Raw genomic sequence first — 20,803 nt, 5'->3', positions numbered from 1 at the left:
TAAATGACATGTCTGCATGCCGGCCGGCCGGCTGGCTGGCTGGCTGGCGAGCCGGCATTGTGTGCACTCTGTAAACTAGTCCATTCTGTCAAATGACGAGGAGACAAAATGCTCCAAAAACAAGTCAAATGATCAATTCAAAGAAAACACAAAAAAAGGCAAAGGGAAAAATGAGTGAAGGGAAAAAGTGAACAAAACGTGAAAAGTGAAATTTGCCAAGGAAACAATTGTTTGAATGCGCAAGTAAAAAGTTGGCAAAAATGGTGGTGAAAAATTGAAAAAAAATCAGTCCAAAAATGGAAAAACGGAGTGATATAGGTTGAAAGAAAAAAAGGTGGCTGTAAAATTTGTCAAAGAATGTAAAAATGATTAAAGCAGATCGTTATCAAATTTGACAAAATGAGTGACAATTTGAAAAAAAAGGTGACAATTATACCAAAATGAAAATGGTCAATTTGACGATAAAAATGGTGAAATTTGGCAAAGAATTGGAAAAAAAGCCAGTTGGGGTAAATGCCCCAAAATGGCGGCGAAAGCTGACACCACCGAGGGCCGCGTGCGCCCGGCCACCTAACAAGTATGACGCGCTCTAATTGAAACATAGCTCATAAATTACAAACCTTCACGCCGGCTGGCAGGCTGACATTTGGTGCGCGGGACAATTTTCATAGCGGCGGGAGGGGGGCAAGGGGAGCAAGGGGGGGCGGGGTCTCGGCACCGAGCCGCGGGACCGAGCCGCATCCCGCATTAGCATAAAAATTAACACTTAAATGCGAGCTTATTGTCAAGCGCAGCCTGCCGCACAACAATCAATTCCTCTTAGAAATCTGATTAGATGCCATGACGCTTATTATCCTGCTCATGTCCGCCTGGCCCTTTCTCACGCACGCACGCACACACATGCAGACACACACAAGGCGGCCATTACACGGTCACCGCCGTTTGTTTACGAGCACGTCAAGAAAGACAGCTTGCTTGAATTTGCATTGTCCAAAGTAAAATGCTTTAAAAAGCACGTCCAGTCCATCCCGTCACTCGCCGCTCGCTCATGATGGCCTTAGTTGCCATGGTAACGATCACTCGTACGCAACATCGGACCCGACCAAATCTGGCTCAATGACACAAGATTGACCTGAACCCGGCCACCTTAAAAAGGCCACTCACAAATCGGGGTGGCACCCGGAAAAGGGCGGGCTATGACTGCGAACAACTCAAGCACTCAACCGCTATCGCAACATTAGCATAAGACTTCCTATCAAAATGCAGACCCTCAAAATAAAAGCACACACTTGTTTGCGCCAGACTTTTATTTTGAAGGCCCGAAACCGCCGTAGGCCCAAACAGAGTGTGGCCAAACGGTGGGGATTAGGGCTGAACTTTTATTTTGAAGGCTTGACTTTTGTTTGAGATGGGTCACTTCCACAATTGGAAGAAGGACGAGCAATCCTGCCATTTATTTGCTTTTTTAATTCCTATAAAACGGCTCTTAGATGTCTTTGATTGCTGTAAAGTGGATTTCTCTTCTGGGAGTAGTATCATCTGATGATCTCTTAAAGTTCCGTAAACATCAGAGCGGATCTCGGTGAGATACCGAGACAGGATGCGCCGTGAGATGCCGTACGCCGGAATACGGGATGCCGCCGTCGTTACGTTAGGTGACGACACGACCCGACCAGATGTGACATGATGCAAGATTAGATGGCAACATGGGAGGGCAATGCGCTGCGCATGAGACAATGCAGTCATCCAATGGCGGCAAATGGCTCGCTCATATTCCTCATCCCAAGCGGTGCCCCTCCTCTTATTGCGTACAAACATGAGCGAGCAAGCCAGCGTCCGTCCGTCCGTCTCTCCAAATAGTTGTCAACAACGCTCGCTGGGTGGCTTTGCCGAGCCGTGCTCCTCGTTTACACGAAGGCCCCTTCATGGCATCCAGATGTTCCCGATGTCCCTCATCAAGACGTTGTGACAACTTCTTCGCCCCGACATGAACTCGCGAAAGCGCGAGTAAATTGAGCCGGGAACAAATCAAAAGCTATCGTGCCGATTTCCTCGTGCAGTTTTGCTGCGCCGCCGCCAGGCCTCCTTCAACGTTGTCTTGATGTCCTAAGTGGATAACAGCGGCCCCCGCTACGCTCAAACTATTCCCCCCCCCCCCCCCCTTTTCTCCTGCCGTCCTTCCTCCTCCGCCGCCTGCATTCTTATGTTAACACAGTGAAAGTGGGGCGGGGCGGCGAGGCGCGGGGGCCACCCAGCAGCAACTTAACTCAAACACACACACACACACGAAAAGTAGACACAGCGGAGGGTGAGCGGGGTCACCAGCGTGCCTTTAAAGCATATTACTTTCAGACAAGACTTTGAAGAATAATAAACGCGGCGCTTAACGGGGGCTCCTTTCTCTCGCCGTGAAGCGGCGGGAAATATCGGCCAAAAGTAAACACGGTGTCTGCGTTGAGCATTTTTTCTTTTTTATCTCCAGTAATGGCTCGCTATCTGGACGTCGCACTACGTTGCCCAATTTTCCGTGAAATGTTTTTTTTTGCGCTGAAGGAGGTAACGTTTCTTGTCGTATTGCAAAATGCCGTCGTGTCTTCCCTTCCTGTAGCATATTGCGTTACAAACGGCCTCTTTAGCGCAAATATTTTTACTCCGGCATGTTGATATGGCCATCGGCCGTCCTGTTTGCTGTACAAACAGTACATATAAGGTGTACGCCTCGTCCGTCGTTGTTGTTTTGTATTCTTTAATCCCTCGGAATGGCCGATTGTGGCGCTGCTAAAGAAAAAGAGGTCATATTTTATTCTGGTTTATTTTAACGGGCCTCGGTAATTAACACAGCATGTCCTCTATCTGGCCCGGGGCCTGGACTTAAACAAGTTTATTGTGAAATGTTTGCGTTCTCAGCGGCGGCGGCGGCGGCGAGCCCACACACAGAATATTATTTCATACTCTCGGGCGGGAAGAAAAAGGGGGGCTGGGGAGGACTTTGGAGCGGTTATTGTTTTTGATTACAATGAGAGTCTTTTTAAAATAGATCAGCGAGGACGTTTGAAGGTGTTTACGCAAGCCCCCGATGTTCCAGATTAGCGTCTTTCTCGCAGAGGCCGCTATCCAATATGGACGGACGGACGGACTGGGGGGGCTTCTTTTGAAAGCTGAGGTGTGCCGCTGCCCCTCGCAAACTCAGTGGTCTTACCCCAAACATCATTTACCGAAGATGCATCTCACACACGGCACACGGCAAGTAGCCCCTGGCTAGCACATTAGCGTCTCGATAAGAAACGTCCAGGCTGAGACCTCACGACCAGTGCAAAGCGGAGACTCCAGGAGGTGAGAAGATAAGACAAGAGTCAAAAATAGGATCGGAGATAAGATATCGCAATATGACAAAGTGAGAGATGGCATGACACGCACGATATACGGTTTCACGTCGTACCGCGATATCGAGATAAGATACGGTAGGTAGGAGAACACATGGTAAGGCCAGATATGATTACGCACCGTAAGGGAGAGGAAGGTGTCAGAATAAGAGAGGAGAACAAGTACAGTACGGCACGGCACGACAACATATGATGGGACACAGCACCATTAGGTAGGCTACAATAAAGTATGCTAGGAAAGTTAAGGCAAGATCAGCCGAGATAGAAGACGGCATGATAAATGGTATGATATGATGCAATAGGGTAGCACGGGAGCTGAAGATGCTCTTTTTTATGTATCGGCAAAATGGTGTTATCGTTATATCGTACGGTTTCGCACCAGCAATCCAAAATACGACCAACATCCAACAAAGTGCAATTTGGTATGATCAAAAAAGGGAAGGTACTGTACAAAATGATATACTGTTGACAACAAGTAAGGTCCACTCTATGATCCCATGGATTGCCATGATTGGCTACGATGCAAAATGGCACCGCAAGCTCAGACCCAAATGAGGATCTAACATCCAATATGAGTTCATATAGAAAACAGGACATCACGTCATATCAAAATAGGACGGGATGTATTATAGCCCACAGCACACACTAACGCAGGCACACACACTCAGCCAGTAGCGGCCAAGCGTCATCGATCCACTTGACTCAAAGGCCCAAATCTCGACTGTACCATTTGAACCTTTTCAATATTTAATCACCACACACACACACATACGCACGCACGCACGCGCGCACACATTTTACTGCAGATGGCCCTTATTGGTGTGCACAAGTGTGTGTGTGTGTGTGTGTGTGTGTGTGTGTGTGCACATGCCACATAAAGGGCGTGCGGCGGCCTTCTTGCGCCCAGACTGCAGCTCGCTTCGACCTTGAACGGCCATATTCATTACATCATTAAGTTACCTCTTCATTAACTTTTCATTGTTTATGAAGAAGAAGAAGAAGAAAAAGAAGAGGGGGAGGAGGCCGGAGAGGAGGGCTGATCGTTGGGACACTGTCCTCTTCTTTGCCGTGTGCTAGCAGGCTAATTTGCACGCTCATCTTTTCTTTCCATTTTTTAGGTTCACCTGGAAATCATTTTTCTGACATGGCAACAAACAAAGAAGAAATGATTACGTTAAAAATTGACAGAGGCTAAAACGGCTAACTTTTAACGCAACAATTAACGCAAACTAAAGGCAACTAACGACGTTCGGGCTAGCATATGGCTAAGCTAAGGGGTAGATAGCAGAGCCTAACATAAAGCTAACAGGGGCGAGCACAATGTCGAGCGATGCCAAAGAAATGTGAATACGCAACTAACAAATGCTGCGACGGGGCTAACAAACAGAACACTGCTAGCATTCCAATAGAGGATGCTGCGATGCTAAGGGACAGAAAGCAGAGGCTCAAACTTGGCTAACACGGGCCTCTATCCTGCTAACAAATAGGTAGAAAAGAGGCTGCTAACACAGTCAGTCCAATGTGCTCGTAAAGGCCCGGCACACTTTGAAAAGAGAGCTAGCAGAGGCCAAAAAGACAGCTAACGTGCTAGCGGAGGCTGTAAACCACAATGCTTGCATATACAACAAAGAACCAATGAATGCAGTGCAAGTTTGTACTTGATCACATGTTTTTTTTTGGCAAGTTATTTTTATGATGTTTGCGCAGCGCTGAGGCTGAGCGGCAAAAGATCACGGAGCAATTAGTGAGCCTGACGTGTAAAGGCGGGGGAACGGAAAAAAAAAAAGTCTCAAGAGGCGTTAATAAAACAACTTTAAACATGCTGAGCAGGACATTTATGCAAATGTCAAAAAGGAGGGGGAAAAAAACGCAATGTGTAATCAAATTGGGGCAAGGCAGATAAAGCATCTTTTTCCTCTGTGGGTGTTCTTTCTCTTCTTTCGCAAGCCAGAAAACTAAGAACGCAGGAATTTGCTTTTTTTTTTTGCTTCCTTGCTGCTTCTCGTTTTGTGAAGACAAACACGCGTGAACGCTAGTCGGACGTTGCAAACACTCATTACATTTCTCGTGTTCCAGTGTTTGTTGGTGAGCAAGTTCATTTCTATTTCCCCCCCGACATTATCCCTTCATTGGTTAGTAACTATACGAAGTAACTATACTTTATGCTACCACGCACAAGCTAGCACACTGCTAAAGCTAAAATGCAAACAGAGTCTCTCTCCTGCACGCACCCATCATACGTTGCCTTCCGTTTGCTTTTTGCTGACAACCTCGTCATGAGTGCCTGTGTTCCTTATGGGAAGTCGTCCCTAAAATTGATATCTTTTTTTTGGTTTAATTCGTTTGACTTGACATCTTCATGCTCATATTTAGCGCATTGAGTAACATTGTCGTGCATACACAGCTGCACCGCCATCGCGTCGGCAGCGCGCATGAGGGAGGCCTGACAAAAGACGAGAGCGGACACCGTGTCGTCATCAAACTTCGTCTGTCTGTGTGTGTGTGTGTGTGTGTGTGCGTGCGTCGTACATGTGGGTGTGACATGTGTGCGCGGGGGAGCGAAGGACCTGCTCGCCCCGGGGACGGAGTGTCACATAAGCTCCATCACAAGGCCGCTTTATTGGGCCTGGCATGGGTCAGACCCCTACTGTCGTCTTCAAATATGGCTGCCACCTGCTTGCCTTGCACACACGCACACACCCATGCAGACACACACTCAGACACACACACGCAGACACACAGAATTCATCTGGTGTTTTGCGGTTAATTGCAACAAAAAGACAAAAATGTTCACTTCCCAGCAACCACAGCCGGAGCAGCGGGCTAATCTCTTACAGGCTTCTCTCGCATACATGCTGACTCAATCCTCTCTAAAATGTTTGTCACATATTTTTATATATATACACACTGTGTGTAACATTAACAAACTTATCTCAACCAATATTTATTTTATGAAATTTTAAAATCGGATTGTAAGTTGTTTTTTATTTTATATTATGATTGTAAGCTGTTTTTAATTTTATGTGATCTATGAACGTATTACTTTTTTCAAATGTTATTTTAATTCACATGCCTCATGTCCTTTCACGTTAATTTATTTTGCAATGTTCATTTTAATTTCATTTGCACTTAAATTACATTTGTATTTAATGTTTTATTTATATTATTACACGCATATACGTATTGTGCATATTTTCAATACATTTTTATGCTGTTTTATTCATTGTCATTTATATTTTCTTTCATTTGATATTTATTCTTTGATTGTCATTCATCACGATTAAATTTAATTGGATTTATTTTGAATTTGAACACTAATTCCATTTGATTTTAAATTGTCTTATGCAGTATTTTGAAAATGAGGCAAAACATGTGCGTCGATGCCACTCTGCCTCCACATTCCACATGTCTGCACCAAACGCACACACGCACGCACGCACGCACGCACACGCATATGCAGCGGAACCTGCAAATTTCCATGGCCTTGAAGTGCGACTGTGTAAAAAGCAAAGTGTGCCTCCAAAGTGGCCAAGTCCTACACGATGTTGTGAGAGGTCTTGGTCTCTCCATTCATCCGTTTTTTGAAGCGCTTATCCTCACGAGGGTCGTGCCGGAGCTTACCGTGGTCTAGTGGATTTGAAAATGTTTTGCTATTTTCTTTTATTTCCGCGACACGCTCTTATTCCAAGTTCAAAATAAAATCAGCTTTGTCATCAGGGGGAATCGGCCCAGCTGACTAAGTGCATTTGTGTCATTGAAAAGAATAGAGCAAAGGCCAGATGATGAATGTTGGTCCAAATCAAGGTTTCCATTCAATGACGGCATTGGGGCCACCTCTTGATCCATGCAACGCAAACTGGCCACAAGCACCCAGCATGGAACAGCCATGGGTTTGATGGTGGTTTGGACTGGGACCACTGTTGCTCTGAAATTTTCTTCCTCCCTAATCCTGGATTATTTCTTTTCCTTCACGGTGAAAGCGTCCAATATGACCGGAGTCCAAAATACATCTGAGCAAAAAGCCACTATCTAGAAGAACTAATGATTTGCATGTCAATCAACAAGATCAATAAATCCCGCGGGGTTTTATTGCAGCCATCAAATTTGAAATGACACACACACATACCTACAAAATGAGGGAGTTAGCCCATTCAGAGGTTCACGCCTGTTTGTTGGAAATGTCGCTGTGACTTCAAATGAAAAATCGTCATCACTATTCTTATTATTGCCATCGTAACGTTTTAATTAGCCATGCAAGAAGCTTTTGGCACAATGGTGTAGCCGAGCTTCTATCCAGCAAAAACAAATGCGGATGTCATGCTATCTATCTGCGGTGTGACACCATGCGTGTGCGTGTGTGTGTGTGTGCGTGCGTGCGTGCACACGTGCGTGTGCGTTCCCCAATGGAGAAAAGTCGCAGCGGTTAGGAGGGAACAGATGTCAGCCGGTGTCGGCTGCCGGCGAGACCGAACAAAGCCAATCAACGTCGCCATCCTGGCCAAACGCTCGGCGGCAGAGGGGGAACTATGCCCAAACGCAAATTCAAGACGCACGCACGCACGCACGCACACGCACACGCACCAATCAGAAGAAGCGAATGACAAAATGGCGCCGCTATGAGACGTCATCGCTGACGAGCAGCCTGGAGGCACTTTTGATTCCACTGACATTGTTTACATTTTGATCACACAGATGGGGGGGGGGAATCCATGAAGTTCATTGATGCCTCTGATGGTGAAAAAAAACAAATGACATGAAGTTTGTTGAAGACCCAACATCGTCTCTTGGCAAAACATCTGAATATTGACAAACTTGTACTTTGCTGTCCATGTTGGCCGCACATGATGGCATCCCTCTGAGATGTCGTGAGACATCAACCCAGTCAACTTTTGATGCGACCTTTGGTTGTCGAATCCGAGCGCCGCTTTTGTTTGGGACCTTTGCGAGGCGTGTTTGGCGAGCGGTCGGCGCACCTCCGCCGGCCTAGCCTGGCCTGGCCTGGCCTGGCCATCCATCAGCGGGCCAACACGTTTGAGCACAAAGTAATGACGCGTGCAGCTTCATAGGCGTGTTGGCGCCTCGCTAAATAAGATCCATTTAGCCCGGCTGTTCGGGGCATGCCTCCGCGCTCCCAGCACACTGTACCTTAACTACAAATGCAACCATTGGAAAGATAGCCTCATCAAACTTTGATTAAAGTTGGGCCAATCATTTTCTTGACAAGACTATGTTTGAGTGAGCCCACGTGGAATTGGACCAAAATGTTTGTACAATATGAACGGCGACAGAAAATGACATCACCTGCTTCCTGCGTTTGGTCACCATTAATTGATGGAATAAGCAATACAACCACCCATTCTGAAACTATTCAATAGTACGAGTCCATTTTTTTTTTTACAGTTCCCGAAAGTTTCCCGAGGGACAGGTCGCCACGAAAGAAGGATGTGGCAAAACGTTTTTCATCAAAATGGGGATTTCAGCTTGCCAATGTTGAAATTGCTGAAATTGCTATTCCAGGGATGACAAAGCATTTCAAAGGAAATCAAGTGTCCAATCGGAAGACACCAACAAGGCCAGCCAGAGGCGCTCGCTCGCTCACATATCCTTGCGTGATCCATCCATTGACAAAAGCCACAAAACAACAATTGTCACATTATCTGTCAAGTTGGTGATATTTTTATGGAAACTGATGAAAAGAGCAACGGCTTGAAAGCCTGCTTGACGTGAAATGAAATCAATGTCGTTTGATGCTTTGTTAAGTAAAGACAAACGTTCAGTAAAATCACAAAAGTCTTTTTTTTTTCGTCCTTTCGCCCAATCCAACCAAAACAATAAATACCGACGTCAAGTGAAGGTGCATCCTGTCTGGCGTGAAGGAAAGAAAAAAAAAAGCAAAGTTAGCCACCGCTCTTACTTGCGAAAAGTAAAAGCAAATAAGCAACCTTTGAGGTCTCCAAACAAAGCCCTTGCGTGTGTGGCGGCGGCGGCGGCGGCGGCACGTATGCAAAAACCAGAAAAAAACAAAACCAAACAAGAGAAAGGAATCAAACAAAAGGGCGAGTTGGATGGCGGGTGAGGGAGGCCAAGGGGAGGGAAGGAGGGAGGTAGCTAACAGAGAGACCTTTGATTTCTGCAAGTAGATGACAACAACAACAACAACAACGGCGTCCTTGTGGGAGGTAATAAACTTTTTTCCACGCCATCACGCCGCACGCAAGATCTCCACACGCCATGGCGAGGCCATTTTGAGTGTGTGTGTGTTACTTCCTGTTGGTTTGTTTACCCCACCATTGTCCCACCACTTTCACAGCAGCCTAGCTGTCTAATGATGCATTTCGCTCTAGCATTAAGCGGTGCGGCAAAACGGGAGGGGAGGGGCGGGGGGGTGCTTAGAGAGAGGGTCCCATTGACAACCGCTCACAATGGTGGGGAGAGGAAAAAAAAAGAAAAAAAAAAGGCTGCGTCATCCTCCACAAAGCCAAGGGACAACAGAATGAATGATAGAGGACAATGTTTGCACGCAATACATCAAGAATAATTGAAAAATGAGGATCAAGTGTGTTCAAGTCGCACCTATAGCCATTTGGATTTTGTAAGACTATGCTAACATCCATGGAAGGCATATTTCACATAGCATTGAGCTCACAAGCAGACAAAAAGCTTTGCTTGAACATTTTCAGAAAGACTGGCAATTCAAGTGATAATGCCACAGCCACTTCACCATGACTTAGGCGAACAATTTGCAACGTTTCAGTCCAAGCTAGAAAGCAAAACAGCTTGGAGCAGGAACGCTCGGCCTCGTGTGCTCAGCGTTTCCGCAAAATGATGTCATACCATATCCTCACGTTTCTTTTTTTTTTTCTTTTTCCCATTCAAATTGACACTTTGGAATTCAGCAACAGAAACTTAGATGGAATAGATGGACCGGGGTTCCACACAGAGGAGAGAGGATCCTAATGATGCTTTTTAGCCACCAGCGCTAACTACAGCTCCCCCCCCCCCCTCGGGCGACTATTAGCGACGCACTCGGAGCGGCGACAACAAAGCGCGGACGGACAGAGGCGGCCGCCTTAATTGTGCGTCTTTAGTCACGCAAACGTGGCGCCTCACAGGCAGCCCGCTATGGCCGTCGCCCCCCCATGCTTCACAAGGTCAATTTCTGATGGCCCACCCACCCACCTACCGCCTCCTTTTAACAAACGTCACACAATGAGGACATTTGACACTATTTATGCAGATAGCAAGAATGACATGCATGATGTCATGTTCCGTTTGAACTCGCTGGATTTCTCTGAACATGTCCCATTCTTATTCGATTGGATGTCAAAATGTATACTTTCTATTTATTTGATGATTGGCTTTTTTATTGATTCATTATTATCGTTTGGCAAAACAGCTCTTCCCGTTTCCAATCTTCACGTTAACGGGAAGAAACGAAAGCTGGACGGTAATGAGATTTGAAAACATCAGGATTAAAGCTGCTTTCACTTGACAAGTGCTTACATTTGCGGGAAAACAGGAAATAGATGAAAAGGGTTTGTTTGTACGTATCGTTTGGCCAGCGACCAGAATGGGTGGCTAACCAAAAGTGCTACACTCCATTTCACGGCCGCTGACTCCTACGTGGCTTCTTTTGGGACGTGATCAAAAACAACAAGTTTATTTTCATCGCGAGAGCAGAGGGGACAAGAGAAAAGCTCCTGAGAAAAAGACGGAGCTCTCGTGAAGGATGGCGAGCCGGCCAGGACCCCCTGCTGCGCTCAGCGACATGCTACGTAAATAAGCATTATGAATCACGCTAGCACCCCGTCGCGGTCCAAAACAAGACGCGCTTCACATTTAGCCCCGACGCTAATGAGCCGCAAGAAAACATGTTTGCCCCAAAACTGACCAACAATCTGGAAACTTTGTCAAGTTTTGATGCAGAACGGGCCAGAAAACACTTGATCAACTGCACGCTGTTTGGGGGGGGACATAAACAGCTACGCCAGCTCAACCGCAAGTTGTGGCACCCAATTTGTCAATCAAAACACAAAGTGAACTTTACTTAATATTCAGTTTGGATTTTGAGAGCCGGGTCCAACGAATGAAAGATGTTTGAACATTTGCATCAATTTAATATTTTTGCTTAGCTATTGACGCTAATTCAACATTTGGCCAACTGCCCAGCCTGATTTATGAAAACAACAAAGACAGCTGGCTTAGGCTCGGGCCGGCATAGGCTCGGGCCGGCATAGGCTCGGGCCGGCATAGGCTCGGGCCGGCATAGGCTCGGGCCGGCATAGGCTCGGGCCGGCATAGGCTCGGGCCGGCATAGGCTCGGGCCGGCATAGGCTCGGGCCGGCATAGGCTCGGGCCGGCATAGGCTCGGGCCGGCATGGCTTCGGCGACACTTTCCGGACTCAACAATTATTTGAAGGAGCGTTTCACAATTACAGCCCCAAGCGGAATATCTCAGAAAGTATACTTTAGCGGTGTTGATCCTGGCCGGTGATTTTGGGGATGTCGGCGGTAGGTTTAAAAAGCGCCAATCGGGGCTCCATTGAGGGCGAAGCCCCTTTGTGGCCGGACAAAGGAACGGCGCTCCCGGCCTCGGCTCTTAAGTGCGGCCTTGTCGTCCGTCGGCGCTCGTGGGTGGGTCGCCATTCTTTCGGGGGCGACCATTGAACTGCTATGAAAATTCAGCAGGATTAAAATGACCTCACACGCAAAATGAAAGTTCCGGCACAATAAGAGGCTGTATCTTTTTTTTTTTTTTTTTTTAAAGGCTTAGCGCGATTGTTTCCTGACAAAGTGGTCTCCACTTGACAATGAGCACCTTTCACACGCACACGCAGAGACCGCCGAGGGAGACGGATTTCACATATCAATCAAACCGGGATGGGAGGGGCTTGGGTGGGGCGGGCGGAATCCTTCACTTGGGAACAGACCTCACGCTTTTTCTCCACAACTGTATAAGGAAATGTGCAAAGTGTGCAGGTGAAGTCCTAATGAGCTCACGTGTGTGTGTGTGTGTGTGTGTGTGTGTGTGTGTGTGTGTGTGTGTGTGCACGCGCCACCCACTGTGTTGGCCTAGTGCAGGGGTGGGCAAACTTTTTGACTCGCGGGCCGAACTGGGTTCTAAATTTGGACCGGAGGGCCGAACCAGGAGCAGATGGACGTAGTGTTTGTGTGAAGTAATATAAGGGACCTGTAAAGGTCATTGCATAAAAGATTTTGGCCTTTAGTAGGTAGTAAAGCATGGATATTCCAAATACGTTTTTTGAAAACAAATGCATTTATTAACAGCATTAAAAAAATAATAATAATTCACTAAAAAACTGCTATCAGTGATTTTTTGCTAGTGCGTCATAGTCTGGAGTAAAATTTGTTGTGGCAATTCTTAGGAGAGATCTGAGGTGTTGGTCCGTTTACCTCGATCTGTGACGGGTTGATGTTGACGTTCATGTGGCTGAACGTCACGTCGCGTACATCGAGCCAAATTGGCCACTCTCTTTTAAACACTTGGCACTGTGTGCACCTTGCTTTTTTCCTTGGGCGACTCATTTTAATGGAAGGATTCCCGGGGAAGGTTTGTGGGTGGCTTTAGCGCAAAACTGCATCTGAAAGCTCAGCGCGCAAATTACAAGAATGCTTTCGTCACGGCCCACGCTCTAAATTTGGGACTGATACAAATAGAGCGCGAGTGCGCCATGTACACGTACACGCACTTGTGAGTGTGCACCGAGCTTTCTGACACGGCTTCCGGTAGTAAATGCGCAGGCGAGCGCTTCTCCATCTACTGGGGAAACGCAGTCATTGCAGGCAAAAAAGTTTAATAATACAATTTGTTCAGGGTTGGCGGGCCGGATTAAACGGTCCCGTGGGCCGGATGTGGCCCGCGGGCCGTAGTTTGCCCACCCCTGGCCTAGTGCGTCGTCGCTAATCATGCTGGGAAATAGTACAGACCCAGATAAGAATCACCTAATCAATGACGCGTTTTAAATTTAGCATGGTGTTCATGGACGAGCCGCTTTGAAGGTCTCTGGCGCGCTTCGTTCATAAGGAGAGACCATTATTGATACACGCAGCTCTTGATCAAGCAATCAATCGCAGTTTGCACGAGAAGAAAAGTATCTTCATTGTATGCGCTATCAACACTTTTAGAAAAGGCGTGGCGGTGTCCCAATACGTTTGCCCACATTTTCCACTTCCTGTCGGTGTGGCGTCCATCTTTTATTTTGTGTCCCAACACTTTTGTCGATATTGTGTTTGTCTTTTACTTTTTATGTCCAAATAGCTTCCAGTTGTTGTCCGTGTACTTTTGTCCAATGTCAACATTTTGCTTGACTTTTGATCCCATGCGACTTTCTTGGTTATGTTGTGATGCTCTGTGGAAGCTTCCCATTTTCTTCTTCAATGTTCCCCAAACTTGTGTCCACATTTCTTTCCCTTTCACCGCCCGCATTTAGTAAGTGTCCAAACTCCAAGCAAGCGTGTACATGGGTGTGTGCGTGCACTATTTTTAGCGCTTACCCAGTGACAGCGTGGAATCGGGGACGAGTCGGCCTTGCACCGGGCCGTGACACAGACGTATGTTAAAGCTAATTAGATCATGATAATAGCTTTAGGACCCCAGTGATCAATGCCCCGCATCTTTTCTTTGCGCATCAACCTTAGTTAAACGCACGCACGCACAACCACTATTTTAAAAGCGTACACTTTCTCATGAAATGGGTTTGTCTTTTTCCCGTTAAATAAAAAAATAATAAAAAAAGGGTCACTACTGTAAAGGCCGACTCGGTGTACCGAACGAAATGTCCGCTGTGTAGATTTTAATTAAGGCGACTTGTTTCTCGTTAGCCGAGCATTTGGAGCTTTTTATTTGTTAGCTGCATTGATGTGACACCTAATTATAGCGTGTGAAATACAGCTTACTTAAATCCAGATTTTTGCTGCTTTCATGAAAAAAAAACCATGTTTTTATCTGCCGCTATGAAAGACTTTTTCCGTGTGTTATTAAAAGTGAGGCTTGCCCTCACGCATACGAACGAGTATGTAGGTCACATGGCAGCGCGGTGCGACTATTGGACGTGGGCTTAGCTTGCTGTTTGTCGACTATTAAGCCATTGTGCCGACTCAGCGCTCCTTTTTTCACACAGCTGTGCCACTGAAAGGAGTAGGGGGGGCGGAATATCACCTCTCTCACACACACACACACACACACACACACACACACACACATACACACACACACACACACACATAGAGAAAACACTCACAGACCATTTCACACGTCTCTGTATGTCAACCTGTTTGCATAAACGTCCACGTTTCCTGGATAGCGACGCCTGCCGCGATCCGGACGTGAACTCCCTGACCTGCTGCTGCTGCTGCTGCTGCTATGGCCTCGGGAGTCTTCAGCCCCTTTCGCCGAGATTGCGAAAGGGGCTGAACACTGCCGGTGGCTGCTTCTACGGTGTGGCGCCGTGTTAAAAAGTCCCGCTCGCATCCCGCTGAACGTGATGACAAAGTACAACTTGACATTTGCCACCACGCCCCATGAGTGGATGGACGGATGGAAACGGGGTAAGGTCAGACCAAAGAGACATAAAGTGACTTACATGGAGGACTTTTGTCATCATTTATCTATTGGAACTTAACGTGCCACCTGTTTTTCCAAGTAGCAAATATTCGACATAAAATTGATTAATGGGAGAAAAGGGCTGTTTTTATCGACCCCAAATACATTTTAGGGCTGAAATCTGAATCCCGGATAAGGCAAGATTTCTAACCTTTATGCTTATCACACCGTTTGAATTTTTTTTGCCGAAAGAACCGCGAGTCACACCGGCCTGCATGGCCGCGTCGCTGCGCAAAAGCACGCCCAACGCGGCAAAATCCTCCTTCGCATCAGCCAATAAAGCCCCCCCCTCCCTCAGTGTACCCCCCGCTAGGCCTCGCCAAGCGTGCCAGGAGGGCGCACCTGCTTGCATGGCGAGGGTGGCCAAGAGCCGCCAGCTTAAAAATAGGAAAAAAGAGAGGGGGGGGGGGAGAGATGCACGTGCGCGTACGTATTGAAGCGTTAGCACAGCCCCGCCCGCCCCCGTGCGTGCGTGCGTGCGTGCGTGCGTGCGTGCGTGCGCGCGCCCAACCCTCACCCCCGAGTAGCAAATGAGCCCAGATGGTGATTGATTTTTCAAGTGTTGACATCCCTGCTTGAGAAACACGCATGCACACGCGTGCACACACGCGCACACGCCTCTTTGTGCCGAACAAGTGAGGCACGCAAAAACCATACCTTTGTCACCATCATCATCATCATCGTCGTCGTCGTCATCTGACTGCCAACAGCCGCCATTGATTGACTAAACAGTAAATACACACACGCACTCGCTTGCTGTTTTCTACAAAATCACTTTTTGTCATATTTGTTAAAACCGCCAGTATGACCTGATCGCAGTACGTGAGTGAAGTCAGCCCTAAAATACGCACGCAGGCGTAAACACACAAATTGGTCCCATCGTATGATTTGAATTGGGTTTTTAAGAACGCCTTGGAAAACTGACAGAGGGCGAAGCAAACGGTGTCCTCGCGGCGACGAGCCGACACTCCAGTTGAGTAAAGCTCAATGGGGCACCCGGGCGCCCATGAATGAAAGGGGGGCAAACGAAGACGAAAGACAAGACGCCCCCCCTCTCTTGCGCTCCTCCTGGAGGGCACGTTTAAGCGTTAAGGCATTCGGCCATTACGTGACATTAACCTCATTACAAAACACAGCAGATCAAATTGATTTACAGCTGCCATTTTGTCGCGAGGCTCTCGATCGATGGGTCGACTGCTCACTTTCCCGCCCGCCCGCCGGCCGGCCCGCTCACTCGCTCGCTCGGCCGCCCCCAGCCTCTTCTTGCGTCTCCCGCTCGTCCTTAACAGCTTTTGGATTTTGCTGTCGCCACGCCAAAGTCCCCCGAAGGAGTGACATCATCATCATCCGGGATCAGGTGACACACACGCCCGCGCCTCCCCAAGTCAAGCCCCCCGCCTCCGCCGCGCTTCTCACACGTCAATAAAATATGAAGACTTTGTGATTCACATCCTCGGCGGCGAGCTCGCACCAACACGCCCAGACGATGGCTGGCCGCTGGCTGGCCGCTGGCTGGCCGCTGGCTGGCCGCTGGCTGGCCGCTGGCTGGACACTGGTTCAACGCTGGCTCGTCAGGCTTGGGATTTGAATGGCAGATCTGGTCTTGAGCCATGGAGTAGGGTTTCAAAGTCAGGGATGGACTTTAAGCACCAAAACGAATCATCTGAGATTGAGTAAGTCCAAGATCTGGGCAGACCTTGGCGCTATACTGCTGCACTCGACGACTCATGGCAAACAAACGTTTGTGGGTGTCGTCAAACGACTTCCGAACCAGGCTTGGCTTTTGTCAAGTCTTTGAAATGAGCGTTCAAAGCGTGCTCAGGGCAGGCTCCCTCCGTAAAGACAAATTCGAAGCAAACAACGGGCAGCGTTGCATTTTTCGGTTCCAAGCGCGCACAGGCAAGCACGCGGCCTATTTGCTGGTGCGAGGTGGCGGCGCTCTGCACATGAATGCGACTTGCTCATCTACAACTCGGTGAGAATTTTCCAAAATGTCACACTCACACACCCACACACACCTGTGTTACATAAGTGTCTGGACCAGCTTTGAGGCGAGCACACAGTCAGACAGACGTGCAAATGGACGGACGGTACTCTTGCAGCAGCGGCGCCAGCTAACGAGATTAGGCGGGAATTAGCCGGCGCTAGGTTTGAACCTGCGACGGCGAACGCCTCCGTACTTCATGACAACAGCGCATACGAGCAAATTCTTTTGTCAAGACAATAGAACCTTCTTTTGAAGGGGTTATCTGCTTACACACAGACCATTTTTTTCTCTATTGTCTGAACAAAAGAATTTGCTCGTATGATCACGAAGAACATATATGCGTATGCACTGAATATTTCTTTTGCAATAGCTCGAAGCTACGCGGCAACCGTATTCGTTTTGCTTTATTGATGGGAATCGGCTTGCTTCGTTTTCGCGGTAGCTTCACTTTGATTGATTTACTCGAGTTGTACTGTGTTACTTTGCTTTTGTAGGGCTACTACACTCGCTACTTTGTCTTCTTCTCCTGAGCCCACCTCGTAGAAAGCCTTGAGTCACCTCTTGGAAAGAAGGCGGCCGGGGGTCACAGGGAGGGCGACGGGGATAAAAGGAGGGAACGTCCCGGTCACATGACCCGACTTACCCTGATTAAGATGGGGTCGACGTCAGCTCCTCTCACACTCGCCGCCGAATCCTACGACGGACAGACAAACAACGAGAGATGATGAGAAACAAAAAAAACAGGCAGCAGCAGCAGCAGCGGGGGTTTTTTTATTGCCGCCGCCGCCACCATTCTGGTCACATGACCCAAGGCGGATGGATGTTTTACACCGTGCGTCTCACGGCCATTAAACAACATTTCGACACCCCCACCCCTTCTTTTTCGACAACTTGCAGCCTCGTTTAATTAGAATTTGCTCGTCAGGCCGCTGACTCAGGTAAAAATAGTTCGAAAAAACATGCACCTGATTCGCGTACGAATCTTTTGGAAGCTGCTGACAGAGCGACTGCGCACATGCACACATGCACACAGCTAACCAAAAGCTAGGAGCTAGCAAGAAGCTAATGTGGCAGGCAGTCTTGACTCTTTGGTGGACGCTGCCGCCGCCATCTTTTCTCTGCAAATCTCATTTCCATGGGAAAATAGCACTTGACTGGCAGCGCCATTTCCGGTTCACAAAGTGCAGACCGACTTCCTTTTGGCGAACTTGGACAGCATGGTTCCCATCTTTGATTTGCTTAAGAAGCGGGCAGTCCTTTGTTCACAAAGTCTCTGACTGGATGGAAGGAGGTTGCGTGAGCTATGCCGGCCGGCGGTGACATCACCAATGGCGAGTTGAGCATAGCTCGCCGATTTCTTCAACGGTGCTCTCATTAGCCCCTGCCTTCTTTATGCCTCATTTTCCTCCGCCACACGCACACTCGCTGGGAGAAGTCAAAAGGAAATTGATGCCCATGTTTTGTCGGACCACCTGTTCATCCTGGATACAAGACTGGCAGCCCACTAAGGGTTAACACACTTTGTGGGAGGAAGCCAGAATTGTGTGTGTGTGTGCGTGTGTGTACGTGCTCTCGTCTGAAGCGTGCCCCGGGAGTGGCAGACTGGCACAGGCTGAAAGGTTTGGGTGGCTGGCGGGGCACAACCTGCTGCTTGACCGCCCCCCCCCCCCCCCTCTCCCTCCCTCCCTCCCCAATTCCATGCACTTATCTGTCTTACCGCATTCATTTCATATCCTCAGATCGCACGTCAGCACATGACACAAATCTTGTGGCATCAAAATAGTTCACGATTAGGACAGAAATCGATGACCAAACCTAAAGCGAGTATGTCAACAAATTCTTCTTCTTTTGTTTGCACACTCTGCCATTACTTTAGGTCTCTTTGAAGGCCAAAAGTATTTGGATAAGGGGAAGTTGTTCATTTTGATTGTGTGGACCAAGAACTCAGACCGACAACAAAAATATTATTGACAATCTTGACACAGTGACAAATGTCCACCAAAAGTGTTGTCCCATTACATTTGGTGGACATGGGAAGGCGGTGCGGTCTTTTGTTTCCAAAGTGAGTTGGTCGAAGCAAAGCGCTCGCACGCCGGCAGTCTCTTATCTGCTTGGATGGCGTCCACATACTTCATGCTAACTTCCTAATCTGGAGCCTGAGGGGGGCTACTCGGGCGGGGCCCGGTCCTGCCCGGCCCGGCGGGTGGAGCGTCGTGGGCCAGCCAGGTGACCTTTGTGTGTCATTGTGCCGCCTCACACCTCGCCCGGGGCGAGCGGGAAGGAGCTTAGCGCCTTACACCTGCCACCGGGCGGGGAGCTGGATTGGATTTGAGGGCGGTGCCAAGGCGGAAGGCAGACTTTGGGATGTCCACATGGCTTATTTTCTTTGGATATGATGTACCCTCTCTGCATCCATTGCAGCCTGGTCATCCTGGAAGGGGGAACCTCCCATCTGTGGTCTCTTCTCAAGGTTTCCACTTTAAGATCAGGTGATGTTTGATAAGAATTGTCCATTTTTGTACACGTGAAGCCCTTTGAGACTCGTCTGTGATTTAGGCCTATCCAAAGAAATTTGACTCGATAAATCGAGTGCGGAATCTGACGGTGACGGCATCCGCATCCCGTATCGCAATTTCAACGTTGGCCTTGACCAGACGCAGGATGAAATTTGGACACAAGCAAGTTCAAATATTGATACGGTTCCACTAGTTGGTGAAAATCCAAGAGTATCAGTAGCTGGTACAATGCATTGATAGGGTATCGTGTAAGATGTATGGCAATATCAACGAGGTCAGCTCAATCAAGTCCACCCTGTTAAACGTGACAGCGATCGATACCGACGTGAGATCTCGACAAGAGCTGGAAGCGGCTAAAAAGGCCCCGCAAACCAGCTCAGATCAATCAAGCGCACCTGAAAAGGGGGTGCACCTGATTGAGTCGAGGTGGCAGGAAGGGAAGCGTCTCTCTCACCCGGGGCTAGTTGTCAGCCAAGGATCTTCCGTCTTGTCGCGCTGTAGGCCAACGCATCGCCGCCGCCGCCGCCATTGTGACGGATGCTCGAGTGTCTCCCGCACGGGGCGGCGGGGGGGCCGGCGCACCGGCGACACTCGTCATATTTCAAAGGGGAGGTCTGAGCGAGAAATGAAGATTGATGCGCAAAAGCCCGCGCCCGTCCCGTCCATATATTATCGTTTGGGCTTCCGTACGCTTGCACGTGCGGCGGCGGTGGCTGACGTGGGCGCCGTTATTAGAGCCATGTGATCTAATTGCATTTGATGTGCAAATAAACAGGGAATGAGTCCATCTCCTGGCGCGGCAGACAGACGTGATGGACGAGCGCATTAGCGGCGGGGACAACATTAGATTTGCTCAAAATTATTGATCTTTTGTTTGCCAGCCAAGTCGGCCATAAATAACGGCCGCGCGGGAGATGTGACTCATTATCGCCGTGCCAAAAGCCCGACAGACATCCGTCAACCCCCCCCCCCCCCCAGGTTTCTCCACGCACCTCCGCCTCGCTTCCCGTCATCGCTACAAACCAATTGAACGCGCACCAGACAGACAGCGCAAATGTGCAATGTAGACAGTCCCAATATCAATGATGTCGATGATATTGGTCGATACAAGCGGAACGGGGAGACAAAGCCTTCTTGCTTGCTTTCTGCTTAGGTTGCTGCTTAAGGTAGTTAAACGCCGTGTTGAAGCCGGGATCCGTGAAACTGGCATTATATTATATCACCCAAATTGAGCAAGGAATCACGTCAATCTCTCGATGGATGGATGGATGGATGGATGGATGGATGGATGGTA

At 48.3% G+C, this 20,803-nt stretch overlaps 1 protein-coding gene across 2 annotated transcripts in view; it reads right to left on the bottom strand.

Moving 5' to 3' along the window:
- znf536 (zinc finger protein 536) overlaps positions 1–20,803 on the bottom strand; it is a 117,385-nt gene that overhangs the window by 72,053 nt on the left and 24,529 nt on the right. For both annotated transcript variants that reach the window (XM_061276492.1, XM_061276491.1), the window contains exon 3: positions 17,637–17,687. The gene's annotated coding sequence lies outside the window, so the exon portion shown is untranslated. The remainder of the gene's footprint in view (positions 1–17,636; positions 17,688–20,803) is intronic.

Source organism: Syngnathus typhle, linkage group LG4, assembly GCF_033458585.1.
Source record: "Syngnathus typhle isolate RoL2023-S1 ecotype Sweden linkage group LG4, RoL_Styp_1.0, whole genome shotgun sequence".
Lineage (NCBI taxonomy): Eukaryota > Metazoa > Chordata > Actinopteri > Syngnathiformes > Syngnathidae > Syngnathus > Syngnathus typhle.
This window is presented reverse-complemented; position numbering and strand designations above follow the sequence as displayed.